Source organism: Squalius cephalus (genome assembly GCF_949319135.1).
Source record: "Squalius cephalus genome assembly, chromosome: 1".
Lineage (NCBI taxonomy): Eukaryota > Metazoa > Chordata > Actinopteri > Cypriniformes > Leuciscidae > Squalius > Squalius cephalus.
The window spans coordinates 37,179,791-37,195,642 of record NC_137122.1 but is presented as its reverse complement, the minus strand read 5'-3'; positions in this window follow the sequence as shown (position 1 = coordinate 37,195,642).

Sequence of the window (15,852 nt, the reverse complement as noted above, 5' to 3'; positions counted from 1 at the left end):
TGTCTGCGGACAAGATGGTTGCCGCCGAGCCTGTTCACGTCACGTCTGCCGAGCCGGTGGTGCCAGTTCCAGTGCCTGAGCCGTTGGTGCCAGTTCCAGTGCCTGAGCCTGAGCCGGTGGTGCCAGTTCCAGTGCCCGAGTCGGTGGTGCCAGTTCCAGTGCCTGAGCCGTTGGTGCCAGTTCCAGTGCCTGAGCCTGAGCCGGTGGTGCCAGTTCCAGTGCCCGAGTCGGTGGTGCCAGTTCCAGTGCCAGAGCCGGTGGTGCCAGTTCCAGTGCCCGAGCCGGTGGTGCCAGTTCCAGTGCCTGAGCCGGTGGTGCCAGTTCCGCCTGAGGGGTCGTCTCCGCCGTGGCCGCCCGAGGGAAAGTCTCCACCCTGGCCGCCCGAGGGAAAGTCTCCACCCTGGCCGCCCGAGGGAGAGTCTCCGCCCTGGCCGCCCGATGGACTGTCGTCTCTGCCCTGGCCGCCAGATGGACTGTCTGCTCCGCCCTGGACTCCCGAACTTTGTGTGCCTCCCTGGTCTTCTGAACGGTCCATTCCCCTTTTCCCGCCCTGGTCTGTCCCTCCCGTCCCGCCCTGGTCTGTCCCTCCCGTCCTGGTCTGTCCCTCCCGTCCCGCACTGGTCTTATGGAGCGTCTGGTAGCCGCTCCGTAGGGAGGGGGTAATGTCACATGCCTGTCCTGTCTTGTGCTGCACATGGGTGTTTTGTTATTTTGGGCCATGTGCTCGTGTCTATTGTCTAGCCCCTCCCATCTTGTTATCTGATTATTGGTTAATTTGTCCCACCTGTCTGTCTCGTTACCCTCCTTTGTTTGTTCCCCTATTTAGCCTCCCTGTGTTTGTAGTCCTGTGCTGGTTCGTTTGTCCTAGTTGCTTGTTCCTGGTGTTTCCTTCCCGTTTTGCAATCTGTGTTTTTGAGTTTGTACCTTGTCTGCCGTTTAATAAATTCCTCTGCATTTGAATCCTCATCTCACATTCATCCATTCTGTGACAGTTGTAAGCGACTCATATCACACAGAAAGATTTTAGTTCATTGACTGACATAAATCTGTGGTGATGAAACAGTGTCTAAAAACTCTGACACACTGTGAAAACAAGCCATTAATACAGAACTTTATTGACCAAAAGGCAGAGCCATAAAAATCATCTAAATTTTCCTTCGAGTCTGGCTTAGGCAAAGAAAGCAAACCCAATGTGACAGATAGAAGAGATTATTGATTTTAATGACTTTCTATTGAAACATATAATACTTTATCTGTAAATATCTTGACTTGTTCTGTAAATCTGTTATCTGTTGTTAATGAAAAACATGATGAATACCCTAATTTAAGTTTTTGTACAGGGAGGCTGTTGGTCTTTGTCACTGTGATCCTCTGGCACAATAATACACAGCTGTGTCTTGAGCTTGCATATTATTTCCCTGCAGTGTTATTGTGTTACTGGAGGTGTCTCTGGAGATGCTGAACTTGCTTTTCAGTGAATCCTTGTAGTATAAATCTCCATCATAATCGATCGCTCCGATCCATTCCAGAGCTTTTCCTGCAGGCTGACGAATCCAGCCTGTAGCAGAGCTAGTAACTGAATAGGAGACTTTACAGCTGATAGATAGAGTGGCATCAGGACGGACAGTCAGAGACTCAGGCTGAGTGAGTTCATATGAATCAATACCTGTATCAAATGAAATAATACCTGTTAGTAATAGCATGAAGTTTTTTTGCATCAAAATGATGTGTCACACAGAAAAGTCGACTAAACTTACAGGATACTACAGCCAGAAACACTAAAGATAAAGAGATCATGGTGTGTTTCACGGCACAGTTTGAATGGACTGAAGCGGTTCTTCCCTCCCTCTAGTGATCAGATGAATGTATAAACTGACTCATGCCTGCTGTTTAAATATATGCAACTGATGATTTACATAAACATACAGAGTAACTAACCAACTTCACATGCTCAAACATGAATATTGGGATTACATGAAAAGGCATCACACTGTCCAAGCCTTTTAGATTTTAATTTGATGATGTCAGTCATTATTTATTTGAAATCCATTTGCAGAAAATACAAACAGATTATAATGACTGAAGTGATTCAAACCAGAGCCGGATTAACGCAAAGGCAAACTAGGCACGTGCCTAGGGCCCGATTGGCGGGATGGGGCCCAGACAGAGGGACAAAAAAAAAAAAAAAAAAAAAAAATTTAATAATGTACAAATGGCCTATCTACAATGTATTTCAATATTTATTAATTAACTAAAAATAGTGACGATGTTTATCTTAACCATAGACAGTTACATTACTGCAGTTAAACCAATGTGTCCGTTACAAAGCGGGTGCCGGCTTCTGAAAGTATGTGTAACGAACGCATCCATCAGGTGCTGCGAGGCAAAAGCCTAAGCACACAAAGAAGCACAGCTCAAAATGCAGGTGTGTGAGTTGTCGTCATCTATTTTGGAGTGATTGCAATGTATTCTAAATATAAACTTGTACTGTAGATCAGCGTCATTTCTGGAAAAATCATTCACCGCTTTCTTACGAGTTTAAAAGAGCGCGAGCGTCATTAAAGGGATACTTCACCTCTGGGAAGATGAATGTGTATTTAAAATAGGTCATTTAAGTAGAAGAAATGTGAAGAAATTTTTGAATTTGGAGCTTTCTAGACTGAGAAAAGCCAGAAAATGTATTTTTGGCTTATGTGGATGAAAGACAACAACTCCCAGAATGCACTTGCTTCGCTGCCTTAGGAGGCCACGCCTACCGGTAAGAGTGCGTAGTTGAAAACAACAAGGCTAGCCTACGAGTTTGCCAGTGATTTAGAGATGGGCCAAAATGTCCGGGATTCGGCTTTTGCGTTCTACAGTCGCCATTCATTATGTTTACTGTGGCGAGCAGGATGAGGCTGACGGCCGCGGGAGAACGGCGCGAGGCCGGTGGCGTCATTACTGAGACGCGCCGGGTATCTCATCTCTCACGGAGGAGCGGGAATTTTCTTAGCAATGGTAAAACGCACATCAACCGATCACTTGTTTAGCGTTCATGTAAACACTACATTCAGATTCACCAATCGGAATGAATTCTGTTAGATTGAAACAAAAGGTGCATGTGCATGTAAACAATGAATGGCGACCGCAGAAATCAAAAGCTGAATCCCGTACATTTTGAACGATCTCGCCGGCCGGACAAGTCCGGGAAAAGGAGGATGTTGTTGTTTACCCCTACTTACTCAGCTTTCTCCTACTATTCAGCTTTCTCCATAGAACAAGAGCCTACTAGCTTAGCTTCCAAAGAAAGACGGCTGACACTGTGTACATTCTGTGAGTGAGATCCCACCCTGTATGGGCGGGTTGAAAACATGCGGAACAACGCCTTCTACTGGCTGTAGTCTTTAGCCTCTGGCCAGAAAATCCTCCGATGACGCAAAATGACGATTTTTGCGTCATCGGAGGATTTTTTCCAGACAAAAAATACATAAATCTCTCCTCTCAGGGGGATATGAGGGTGGAAAGCATGGTAATTCGAAAATACTACAGGTTTTCTACTAATACAAAGCTTAATGCTAAATCCTGAAGTAACCCTTTAACGTGCCCAGACGCGACGCTTTGAATTTGCGCGTACAATGAATAACATCGCGTCGGGAGCTGACTAGTAAAAAAGCTACAAAATTAAAGACAAGACGTCTGTATTCTAAGTTAAAAAGCCAACACACTACAACATTTTTAAATGTTTAAAATAAAGGATCTCATATCTATGGGTCTATCTTCTAAATTCTGCTGATGATTAGATTCCTGACATTACGCCAATAATATCACTTTATCCATTTTTTCTGCTCAGTAGCGATCGTGTCTTTCTCTTCCACTTGATTTGTGTATAGCATATTTAAAGTAGCAATGCAATATAAAAGCACTTATGCTCATTTACTGAAGTGGGATTCTAGAACAGTGAATAAATTGAATAAAACAGCAAAATAACAACAACAATAACATCTTCATTAAACAAAAAAGAGATTACCTTAGATAAAGTTTGATTAATATGTACATACAGTACCGGTAAAAGTCTGGACCCATTACTATTTTTAATGTTTTTTGAAAGAAGTTTATTATTATGCTCTACAAGCCTGCATTTATTTGATCAAAAATACAGAAAAAACATTATGTTAAGGAAGGTCTAATCTCGGGAACGCACAAAAAAAATACATGAAAAGATTTACTATCTCTTAGTGTTGTGATCCCATGAGGTGAGAAAATTGTGCTAAAACACTCACTGAGTTTTTATTTCTTTTTTCACATTGCTTGTGGATCTTGAGGCCCACTCACTGAAACCATTCACTCATGTTCCTTCTCTTCAGACCAAGTCTGCAAAACTGCAAGCACATTATACGCTTTACACTCAGTTTGCAATTGAAAAATATCTCACAGTTCTCGACATTAGACACATCATTAAAAACTAACAGCTCTTTTGTTTCATTTGGGAAAAACTGCCATTTAAATGCCACATTCATTTACTGATGACCAACACCCAGTGATCATGTGTGAAACACTTATACATGAATTGAACACTTAGACATCAAAACTCAGTGTTTTGAGAAAGAATCATTTTTACCCCTTGAATTTCTGTTTATAGTGTAAATATATAATATATTTACACATATGTGTATTGTATGCATGTATGCATATGTATATATTATATATACTATACGTTTCTGTTGAGCCTACATCAGAAACATTTGCTTTTCTCCCCATATCAGTGAATTGCAATACATTTTTATTGTATCATCAGATTGTCTGATCTGGTTTCAGCAACAATACCTGTAACACCTGTCTTGTTATTGAATAAGCTAACAATGTTGAATATTAATTATCAGCATAAACACACAGTACTAGCTGGCCTCACATCTGCTAAAAAGATGATTGCATTGAGATGGAAACCTCATCATTCACTTTCTGTTAAATGTTGGATTATTACATTTTTGGATGTGATTTTTCTAGAGCTGTCTTCTGCTCGAATCTACTTAAAGAATCTCTGTAGTTTCACACTGTTGCTGAGTCACTGAAAGCCTGGTTGAGATGATCACTTTTCTTTACCTGATTTTTATTTCTGTTTACTCATTAATTTAAGCTCCTGAACTTGAGTACTTCTCCTTTGTTTGTTTTTTTGTTTTAGTTTTTTGTTCATTTTTCCATATTTTATATTTATGTTTGGAAGTATTTACAAATGGTGGTGGTTGAGGAGAGACCCCTGATATGATTGTAAAGCGCTTTGGATGTACAGTACTACATATGAAAGCGCTATATAAATGCCTCATTCTATTCTATTCTATACTATTCTATTCTATTTATATGAATGTGTGTGTGTGTGTGTGTGTGTGTGTGTGTGTGTGTGTGTGTGTGTGTGTGTGTGTGTGTGTGTGTGTGTGTGTGTGTGTGTGTTTATTTTGACTGTTTTGTTGGGATTTTCCAATGTTTTAAAAAAAGTTTTAAAATTAGCAGTATGTTTCATTGCTTGAAAATGTAGCAAGAGAAAAATAAAAAGGCCATTTACATTAATACTACAATATCTGATCTGCTGGACTGGGCATCACAAAGGCAGACAGTGCCCTCTATTGTAATATCCGCAGTATTCTCATTAGAGATTAATAACTTTACTGTGACTGCACACAGCAACAAAAAGGGGTCATAACCAGTTCATTAGAAGACACGACATGAAAGATATATTTCATGTGGCTTCTAATGAACTAGTTGCATTTAAGACAAAAATATTATTTAATCTAATTGAACCAACATGACTGTCTTAGGTTACACCAACAAAGACCGGTCTGCAGCTCATTTCTCAAACGTTTGTTGGGCGTTTGTGTAAACATTGATGTTTCAAACTTGTACAATATATTTAAAAAAATGAATAATAATTTAAAAATTTCAAAAACTCTTTTGAAAAGTAATTTTTGTATTCCTACTGTAGGGGAACTGTCTCTTGCTCTTTTCATTCAAGATATTTTTGAACAAAGCTGCTTGTGGTTTGTGTCACTGTGACTCTCTGGCGCAGAAATACACAGATGTGTCCTCAGTCTGCATATTCTGTCCTTTTAGAGTCACTGTGCTGCTGGAAGAGTAGCTTCAAATCTACTTTTCAGTTTATCGCTGTAATATGTGTTACCGCTACCACATATCCTTCCAACCCATTCCAGAGCTTTTCCTGCAGGCTGTCGTATGAAGCCAGTGCAGTAGCTTGTGTCAGTCAGTGAATATCCAGAGATCTTACAGGACAGTGACAAAACCTGACCAGGCCTTAAGACCATAGATTCAGTCTGGGTCAGTTCAACACAGTGGACACCTGGGAAAACAATGGCCTGACATCTTAGAGACATGGAAACATTTTGTATAATCATATAAGACATTTTTATTATGAAATATTTCTATAGAAACTATGAAGACTTACGAGAGACGGCTGCTAGCAGCAGAAACAACCTGAGAGATGAGGAGACCATGGTTTGAGAAGTGAGAGAGTAAGCTGTTTCTTTTCCCCTTAATACTAAAACAAAGAGGAGGAGAAAGAATATTTGCATACAGTTCTGCACATATCAGTATGTTCAAATGTTCTATATTTTATTCATTCAAAACGTTTTTACGAGTTTGTGAATTGTCATTTACACTGAACTTTCATCAGAGCTAATGGCCTCTATATGCTCAAACAACAAAAATTATGAAATTATTTGGCATTATACTGTGATGAACTTTATTTTAAATAAATATTTGCTTTAATGATGAAAAAGTCTTGCTGTAACATGTATGGTTAGGAAGCACCTGCACACTCTGTTAAAAAGCAGATTGTTTATTCTGTGGAAATAATTTCATGTATTTGGAAGAGAAATAAAGATAATAATTAACTATATGTTTGCTCATTGAAATTATACAAAATATATTCTTTTCGTCGAATTTGATTTCCATTTTGTCATTGTTTCCTCGATCCAGACGGACTAGTTTGCCTTGGCGACAAGTTTCTGAGTGAATCATTCATAAGTCATTCATTTAACCCATTCATTCAAAAAACACTGATTCATTAAGGAAGTAATAAGTGTGTGTGTTGCTCGGAGACGTGATGGTTAATTCTGTTGTGGCTTCGTTTGGAAATATCTTTGTTGATAGACCAAAAATAGGCAAAGTAACTGGCATTGTTACTCAGTATTAACTTAGTGTGTCAGGGTTCTGTCACCTCTGTTTGGTTTGTATCTGGTTTGGTGACAGAGCTCTGACATTCCCGGTTTGTCATGTGTTTGTCTAGACTGGTTTGTTGTGAGCACATGGCTTGTCTTGTATTCCTTGTGCCATGTGCTCTCCTGTCAATTGTCTGGCCTCTCCCATCTTGTTACCTGATTATTGATTCATTTGCCCCACCTGCCTTGTTCTTTACCCTCTTTTGTTTGCTCCCTATTTAGTCTCCATGTGTTTGCAGTCCTGTGCTGGTTTGTTGTCCATGTTCCCTTGTGTTCCCGTTGCCGTTCCCGTTCCCACCTGAGACCTGTCTCGGTTTCCCCCATGGGGAGTTTTGTTTGTAGTTTTTGTTTTTGTTTGTTTTTGTTTTATTTACTTAATAAACATATTTTCTGCACTTGAGTCCTCGCTCCAATTATCCATTCTGTGACATAGTGTTTATCAAACTATTGAATTAAAAGCAATATCACAATTGTGCCTTTGTTCTGAATAGGCCTATAATCACATCTGTGATGACTACTCACAGCTGTGCTGATAACATTGTTTGTGTATTGTTAAGTTTGTCATTATATGAGCATATTTGTTTTTTGATGACCAAGGGAAGCGTACAGTAGACACTGTGATTCTGATTCAGTAAAAAGCATCCATGAACATTTTAGACCAGAAGAATGATTATTCTATGCAACTTACATGGTAAAACTGCCAGAATTACTAATACAAGAAACTTTTTAAACATGGTGTATGTTAAAGGTATAGCGGAGGATGTTTTACTTCCTGGTGGGTAACCTATACTATTGGTCCTCCTAATTGTCAATCATTCTGGTGAATCAATCAAACTTTTCAAAAAGTGGAGAGGGCGGGTCTTATCTAAAATTTGGAAAGATCCTCCGCTATACCTTTAAGTTTAAAGCAGAAAGACAGACTTTGTTCCTAGAGTTCAGGGGCACGTTCAAGTTCAAAACGGTGCGCAACGTTTACGGTTTCCGGGTTTAACGTCATGTTTCCTGGAAACGGCGTGCACCGGTGTGCAACGGGGTTTGAGATACGTTTTCTCTTGTTTGGTGGGTGTGTCAGAACTGCAGTCCAATCAGCAGCAACATGTATATAAAGCACGCGGTATTAAAGTGAACTCGCACAATGGGTTCAATGAAAGTAATTTACAAATGTGTTGCAACATCTGAGGATATTAGAAGACATGTTTGTCGTAAGTTTTATTGTAAAAATATAGGATATCAACATAATGATGTAGTTGTTTATATTTTTAGCTTCATTGCAAGTGTATGACATTTGGTATAGAAATAAACAATGGTAATTAAGTGCTTTTCCTAAAAATGAGAAAGAAAATACAGGGTATTAAAACAGTATGAACTACAAATAAAGTCAGTGTGTGAGACTAAATAGATGTGTTTTAGTCTGAATTAGGTAAGATGTGTGCTTCCATTTCAGTTTCAGCAATCCCTTCACTCGATTGGGATGTTCTCTTTTGTTCTGGGCGGCAAGTGCAGTAACTGTAACATCGGGCATAAACATATTTATACCGACTTCATCAGGCTCAGAAAATTCTTCACAAAGAACACAAAGAATGGCCTTCTCAGCTGCCATAGTTGCAACTCTTGCGTCATCAGAACAGTGTGTTCAACGCATCACCGTTTCTGTTTAAAAAACGTTGTGCAACGTTTTGTCGGGCTGAACGCTGCCCAGATGTCTGGTTAGATCATTGAACAAGACATTGACACATTTAAAGTGGGAAGGTGATTTGCATATATTCAAATCAAAGAACTGGTGGTATGAAAAGCTGACATATGTTTGGTCCAGATTTAGATTTTAACGTTTGAGATCTGTATAAACATACCGTTATTATTATTATTAGAGAACAAAGTCATTACTTTTAATGTAATTGCTATTTATTATAATATAAAATTCAGATATGAATATTATAAAATTACAAGAATAGTATGTCTACATTTTTTATTGCAATTAATCACTAAAAACAATGTTGAAAATTTTTTGGATAAATCCATTTTGATCAATACTGTTGTAAGCAACTCATATCACACAGAAAGATATTAGTTCATTGACTGACATAAATCTGTGGTGATGAAACAGTGTCTAAAAACTCTAACACACTGTGAAAACAAGCCATCAATACAGAACTTTATTGACCAAAAGCCAGAGCCATAAAAATCATCTAAATTTTCCTTCGAGTCTGGCTTAGGCAAAGAAAGCAAAGCCAATGTGACAGATAGAAGAGATTATTGTAAATCTCTTGTTCTGTAAATCTGTTATCTGTTGTTAATGAAAAACATGATGAATACCCTAATTTAAGTTTTTGTACAGGGAGGCTGTTGGTCTTTGTCACTGTGTATATTTGGCACAATAATACACAGCTGTATCTTGAGCTTGCATATTATTTCCCTGCAGTGTTATTGTGTTACTGGAGGTGTCTCTGGTGATGCTGAACTTGCTTTTCAGTGAATCCTTGTAGTCTAAATCTCCATCACTCCAGATCAATCCGATCCATTCCAGAGCTTTTCCTGCAGGCTGACGAATCCAGGTTGTAGCAGAGCTAGTAACTGAATAGGAGACTTTACAGCTGATAGTTAGACTGGCATCAGGACGGACAGTCAGAGACTCAGGCTGAGTGAGTTCATATGAATCAATACCTGTATCAAATGAAATAATACCTGTTAGTAAAATAGCATGAAGTTTTTTTGCAACAAAATGATGTATCACACAGAAAAGTCGACTAAACTTACAGGATACTACAGCCAGAAACACTAAAGATAAAGAGATCATGGTGTGTTTCACGGCACAGTTTGAATGGACTGAAGCGGTTCTTCCCTCCCTCTAGTGATCAGATGAATGTATAAACTGACTCATGCCTGCTGTTTAAATATATGCAACTGATGATTTACATAAACATACAGAGTAACGAAGCAACTCTTCATGCTAAAAAATATTTATGTTACGTTCATATCATTTATTGTTTTCATTGGAAAGTTTTATGACAGCAAGCTTGTTTTATCAAGATTTTTTTCTCTAAATAATTTTCCATCTACTTAAATTATTTTTCAGGGGTTTATATAACTTATATTGCAATATTGGAAAGCAACAATAGCAGTAGGTCAGTTGGACCTGCATCAGAGAGTCTAAAGGCCTCGCTTTTACCTGTAATAATGAAGCAAACTTTAATGGAAAGGGGGGGGGAATTCCTTGAATTTGGATACGATTAATATGCATGTTTTTTATATTCCTATATGTCAGAGGATTTTTTTTTTTGACTTTTCATTCAAGATGTTTCTGAACAGAACTGCCTGTAGTTCATTACTGTATTCACTGCACAGTAAGATGCTGATATTCATTATTATATTCTGATCTTTTAAAGTCACTTTCACTTGTAGACTCCTGGAAGAGTCTCTGGTTACCTGAAACATACTTTTTAGTTTGTCACTGTAAAATGTGTAGCCACTACCACAAATCTATATCAAAAAATATGTGTTGTGGTAAAGGAGTCAGATATACCTTTGTGCTGTGTAATGTCTGAGCATATGTACTTCTGCCAGAAAGACTCGGGAGAATTAATGCTGTAGCATAGACATTTATTAATAAGCTCAGCAAGCAATCAAATTCTTTGGCGGAGGCCCCGTTCATGACTCGAATTCCAGGGGTATTGAATCAGCGACTGCTGACTGAAGATGAAGGCAGGGGCGCCGCTCACCCCCCGAGGCGATGAAGGGGGCCCTCTGGTGGTGGTGGGGTGGATGGAAGGGAGGGCGTCTTGAAGACTTCAGGTTGGAGAGAAGAGCCCATCTAGTGATGTTAGGGATGGTGAAGGTGGACACCTGGGTGGTCGTGATGGGGGGGATGGAGGAGAAGATCCGTCTTAGTGGTGGTGGGGAGGAAGGTGGTGGCTGGAGCGACAGCATCTGCGGACTCAGATATGAGTAAGTGCTGCCCTTTTATACTACAGCAAGGAAATGATAGGGTAGTTGAAAAGGCAATTAGTGACGTAAATGATTGAGTCTCCCTGGCAGAACTTGCACTAGCTTTATTTCACTGTAAATTTAACTGTAATATAATAATAATGCTGTGACAGTACCAGTGATGGTATATCTTCTCATTAGTCTGTATTTTCAGGATTGTTTATTCTCTGCTGCCTCCTGTTGAACTCAACAAGAGATGAAACACTCAAAGTGGTTTTTGTTCAGATGTGCAATAACTTTGTGTCACTGTGTTTGTTTTGCACAGTAATATGTGGCTGAGTCTTCTGTTGACAGGCCTGATAGTTTCAGATATACCATATTCTTTGAATTATCTCTAGTGATTTCAGTTTGTCTATTGAAGGATTCTGCGTAGTCATGTGCGCTGCCATCACTATAAACTCGTCCAATCCACACAAGAGGTTTTCCAGCTTGTTGTCTGATCCAGTGCATGCTACAGCAGCCAAAGCTGAACCCAGATCCTCTACAGGACAGAGTCAGAGTTTCTCCAGGCTTTTTCTGAACCGTGCTTTCAATGGACTCCATATTTTGACATTTTATACCTAAAAGGAAGATTGAAAAGACTGATTTCATTTGAAATACATATGTATTAGAGCTGATAATAGAAATGTGTCTCATGAGAAAACTCACGGTATACGCTGAATGAGAGCAGCAGTAAGCAGAGTAAATTCTTCATCTTGAAAGTGGTGATGTAACGCTCCAGATCCAATCAGAAGCACATAAATACTAAGCAAACATACAGGATTGTTTTGATTTGCATTGGGAGGGTCACAAGGTACAATCATGACTGAAGGGCCAAAGTATTTAAGAACAGTATGACGTGAATGTGAACATACGCCTTTCCGTTCACTGTAATGTTTAATACAGAAATCTCTGTAAATGGGACACAAATTAAGAAATGTATATTTTCTTCATTTCTTTTTTTGTTTGTTGATTGTGTCACATCCACACATGGGCTCAAGCTGTTTGCAGTGTCAACTAGATAACATGATATATTCATGCTGCTTGAATTGAACTGAATCAACAGAAAAGAGAATCGAAAAAAAAATGAGTAATCTGATGTGGGAAAAGGTGCATGTCAATGTGTGTTAAACAATGTTGGATCCATATTTTAAATTCTAGACATTTTAGAATTCACACGCTTTATTATTACCTATTTTGCATTGCAGAGTAAATAAAAGTATTCAACAAATCTATCTATCTAGTTTTTGTAAGCGTTTAATCTAGTCATCATGGTTGTAATACAAAATGTAAGGAGAACCACAAAATCTCACACTTTTATGAACTAGTGTAATATGTTTTTTTAAAGGACATATTTGTTGTAATGAATTTGAATATATTAAATGCCTTTATTTGTGTTATGATGATGTTTTTGTACAGAGTGGCTGTTAGTGTCTCTCACTGTGTACGTCTGGCACAATAATACACAGCTGTGTCTTGAGCTTGCATATTATTTCCCTGCAGTGTTATTGTGTTACTGGAGGTGTCTCTGGTGATGCTGAACTTGCTTTTCAGTGAATCCTTGTAGTATAAGCTTCCACCACTCGAGATCAATCCGATCCATTCCAGAGCTTTTCCTGCAGGCTGACGAATCCAGCCTGTACTATAGCCAGTAACTGAATAGGAGACTTTACAGCTGATAGTTAGACTGGCATCAGGACGGACAGTCAGAGACTCAGGCTGAGTGAGTTCATATGAATCAATACCTGTATCAAATGAAATAATACCTGTTAGTAAAATAGCATGAAGTTTTTTTTGCAACAAAATGATGTATCACACAGAAAAGTCGACTAAACTTACAGGATACTACAGCCAGAAACACTAAAGATAAAGAGATCATGGTGTGTTTCACGGCACAGTTTGAATGGACTGAAGCGGTTCTTCCCTCCCTCTAGTGATCAGATGAATGTATAAACTGACTCATGCCTGCTGTTTAAATATATGCAACTGATGATTTACATAAACATACAGAGTAACTAACCAACTTCACATGCTCAAACATGAATATTGGGATTACATGAAAAGGCATCACACTGTCCAAGCCTTTTAGTTTTTAATTTGATGATGTCAGTCATTATTTATTTGAAGTCCATTTGCAGAAAATACAAGATTATAATGACTGAAGTGATTCAAACTATCAAAATATAAAATGAAGGAAGTATTTTTTGATTGAATTATTACAGTATCACTCTGAATCATGCAAAACTTACATTTAATGAGAGCAAAATCTGATTTGAATGAATTTAGCTTTTTTTCTCATGCTTGCATTATTTGAATATATCAGGCCTTTTACATAAACATTACCAACATTAATGTTTTAATTATTGTTATTTTATATACTTTTTATTTATTTTTCCTCATTTAATGTTGAATTTTTTTTCTTTCTCAAAACTCAGTGTTTTGAGAAAGAAAGAAAGAATTGTTACCCCTTGAATTTCTGTTTATAATATATTTACCAATATGTATGTGTGTATTGTATGTATGCATATGTATATATTTATGTGTGTATATATATATATATATATATATATATATATATATATATATATATATATATACGTTTCTGTTGAGCCTACATCAGAAACATTTGCTTTTCTCCCCATATCAGTGAATTACAATACATTTTTATTGTATCATCAGATTGTCTGATCTGGTTTCAGCAACAATACCTGTAACACCTGTCTTGTTATTGAATAAGCTAACAATGTTGAATATTAATTATCAGCATAAACACACAGTACTAGCTGGCCTCACATCTGCTAAAAAGATGATTGCATTGAGATGGAAACCTCATCATTCACTTTCTGTTAAATGTTGGATTATTACATTTTTGGATGTGATTTTTCTAGAACTGTCTTCTGCTCGAATTTACTTAAAGAATCTCTGTAGTTTCACACTGTTGCTGAGTCACTGAAAGCCTGGTTGAGATGATCACTTTTCTTTACCTGTTTTTTTATTTCTGTTTACTCATTAAAGGGACACTCCACCCATTTGCATTAAGCTTTGCATTGTTAGAAACCCAGTCATACTATTGAATGGTCGTGCAACACACTCTCATTTTCCCCTGAGACGGGAGAAATCCGTTATTTACCTCTTACACTTCCTCCTACAATGACGCAAAAATCATCATTTTGCGTCATTGTAGGAGGAAGTGTAAGAGGGGGGGATTTCTGTTGAGACTACAAGCACTAGTTCCTCATCTTTCCCAGGGGGCGGGACCCGCTCACGCTACAGACCTATTACAGATCAGTGGGTGGGACTTTACTCTCTGAAACTGAAAGCAATATCCTCCATCTTGTTTGAAGCTAAGCTAACAGGCGCTGTGGAGACAGATGTAAAGTTATGACAATAGCGGAGGAGAGTGCTCAATATGATGTAGAAGAAGAGGATTTCGGAAGTCTGATGCTTGAATCAGGTGTTTGTGGCTACCTTTACAAGCCGCATTATAGCGAAGAGCAGCCGAGGCAGAAGACCTGCCTGCCGCGGACGAGGAGCCCGGACTGGCTCAAGTTAGGGCGGACTGGTGGCGCCGGTGATCTCACTATGCAACTACGAACACAGAGCTAGAGTCCGTCTGCTGCAAAGAATTTCAACGATGACAATTTCTCCTGGACGAAATCTCTGAATCAGATGAGGACACGGACATTTGTGTTGTGAACTATCCTAGTTTCGCACCGCATATGTTCTGACTGAACATCCAGGTACCATGCAATAATTCACCTTTTTTCGAAAGAAATGCAAACGAGGAGTAATGCACTAGTGAGTTCGCTAACTAACTAGACATTTTGTGTGAATGTGAAATGAATTTCAAGCTCTGGTGGTAGCTAGCCTGGTAGACGGAAGAGTGATTTCTCTTATAGGCAGATATGCGCTTTCTGGATTAGTGGGAGTGGCTTGCGGAGCTGTGCAATGTGGTGCATTGTGGGAGTTGTTGTCTTTCATACAAATGCGTCCTGAAGTTATTTTTTGTCTTTCCTCGGTCACGAAGGCACCAAATTCAAAATTTATTTTACATTTCAACTACATATATGACCCACTTTAAATAAAAAACAATGTTCAAATGGGTGGAATGCCCCTTTAATTTAAGCTCCTGAACTTGAGTAATTCTCCTTTGTTTGTTTTTTTGTTTTAGTTTTTTGTTCATTTTTCCATATTTTATATTTATGTTTGGAAGTATTTATATGAATATGTATGAATTATGTATGTATATTAATTACGTGTGTGTGTGTGTGTGTGTGTGTGTGTGTGTGTGTGTGTGTGTGTGTGTGTGTGTGTGTGTTTGTGTTTCTTTTGACTGGTTTGTTGGGATTTTTCAATGTTTTAAAAAAGTTTTAAAATTAGCAGTATATGTTTCATTGCTTGAAAATGTAGCAAGAGAAAAATAAAAAGGCCATTTACATTAATACTACAATATCTGATCTGCTGGACTGGGCATCACAAAGGCAGACAGTGCCCTCTATTGTAATATCCGCAGTATTCTCATTAGAGATTAATAACTTTACTGTGACTGCACACAGCAACAAAAAGGGGTCATAACCAGTTCATTAAGTCACGACATGAAAGATATATTTCATGTGGCTTCTAATGAACTAGTTGCATTTAAGTCAAAAATATTATTTAATCTAATTGAACCAACATGACTGTCTTA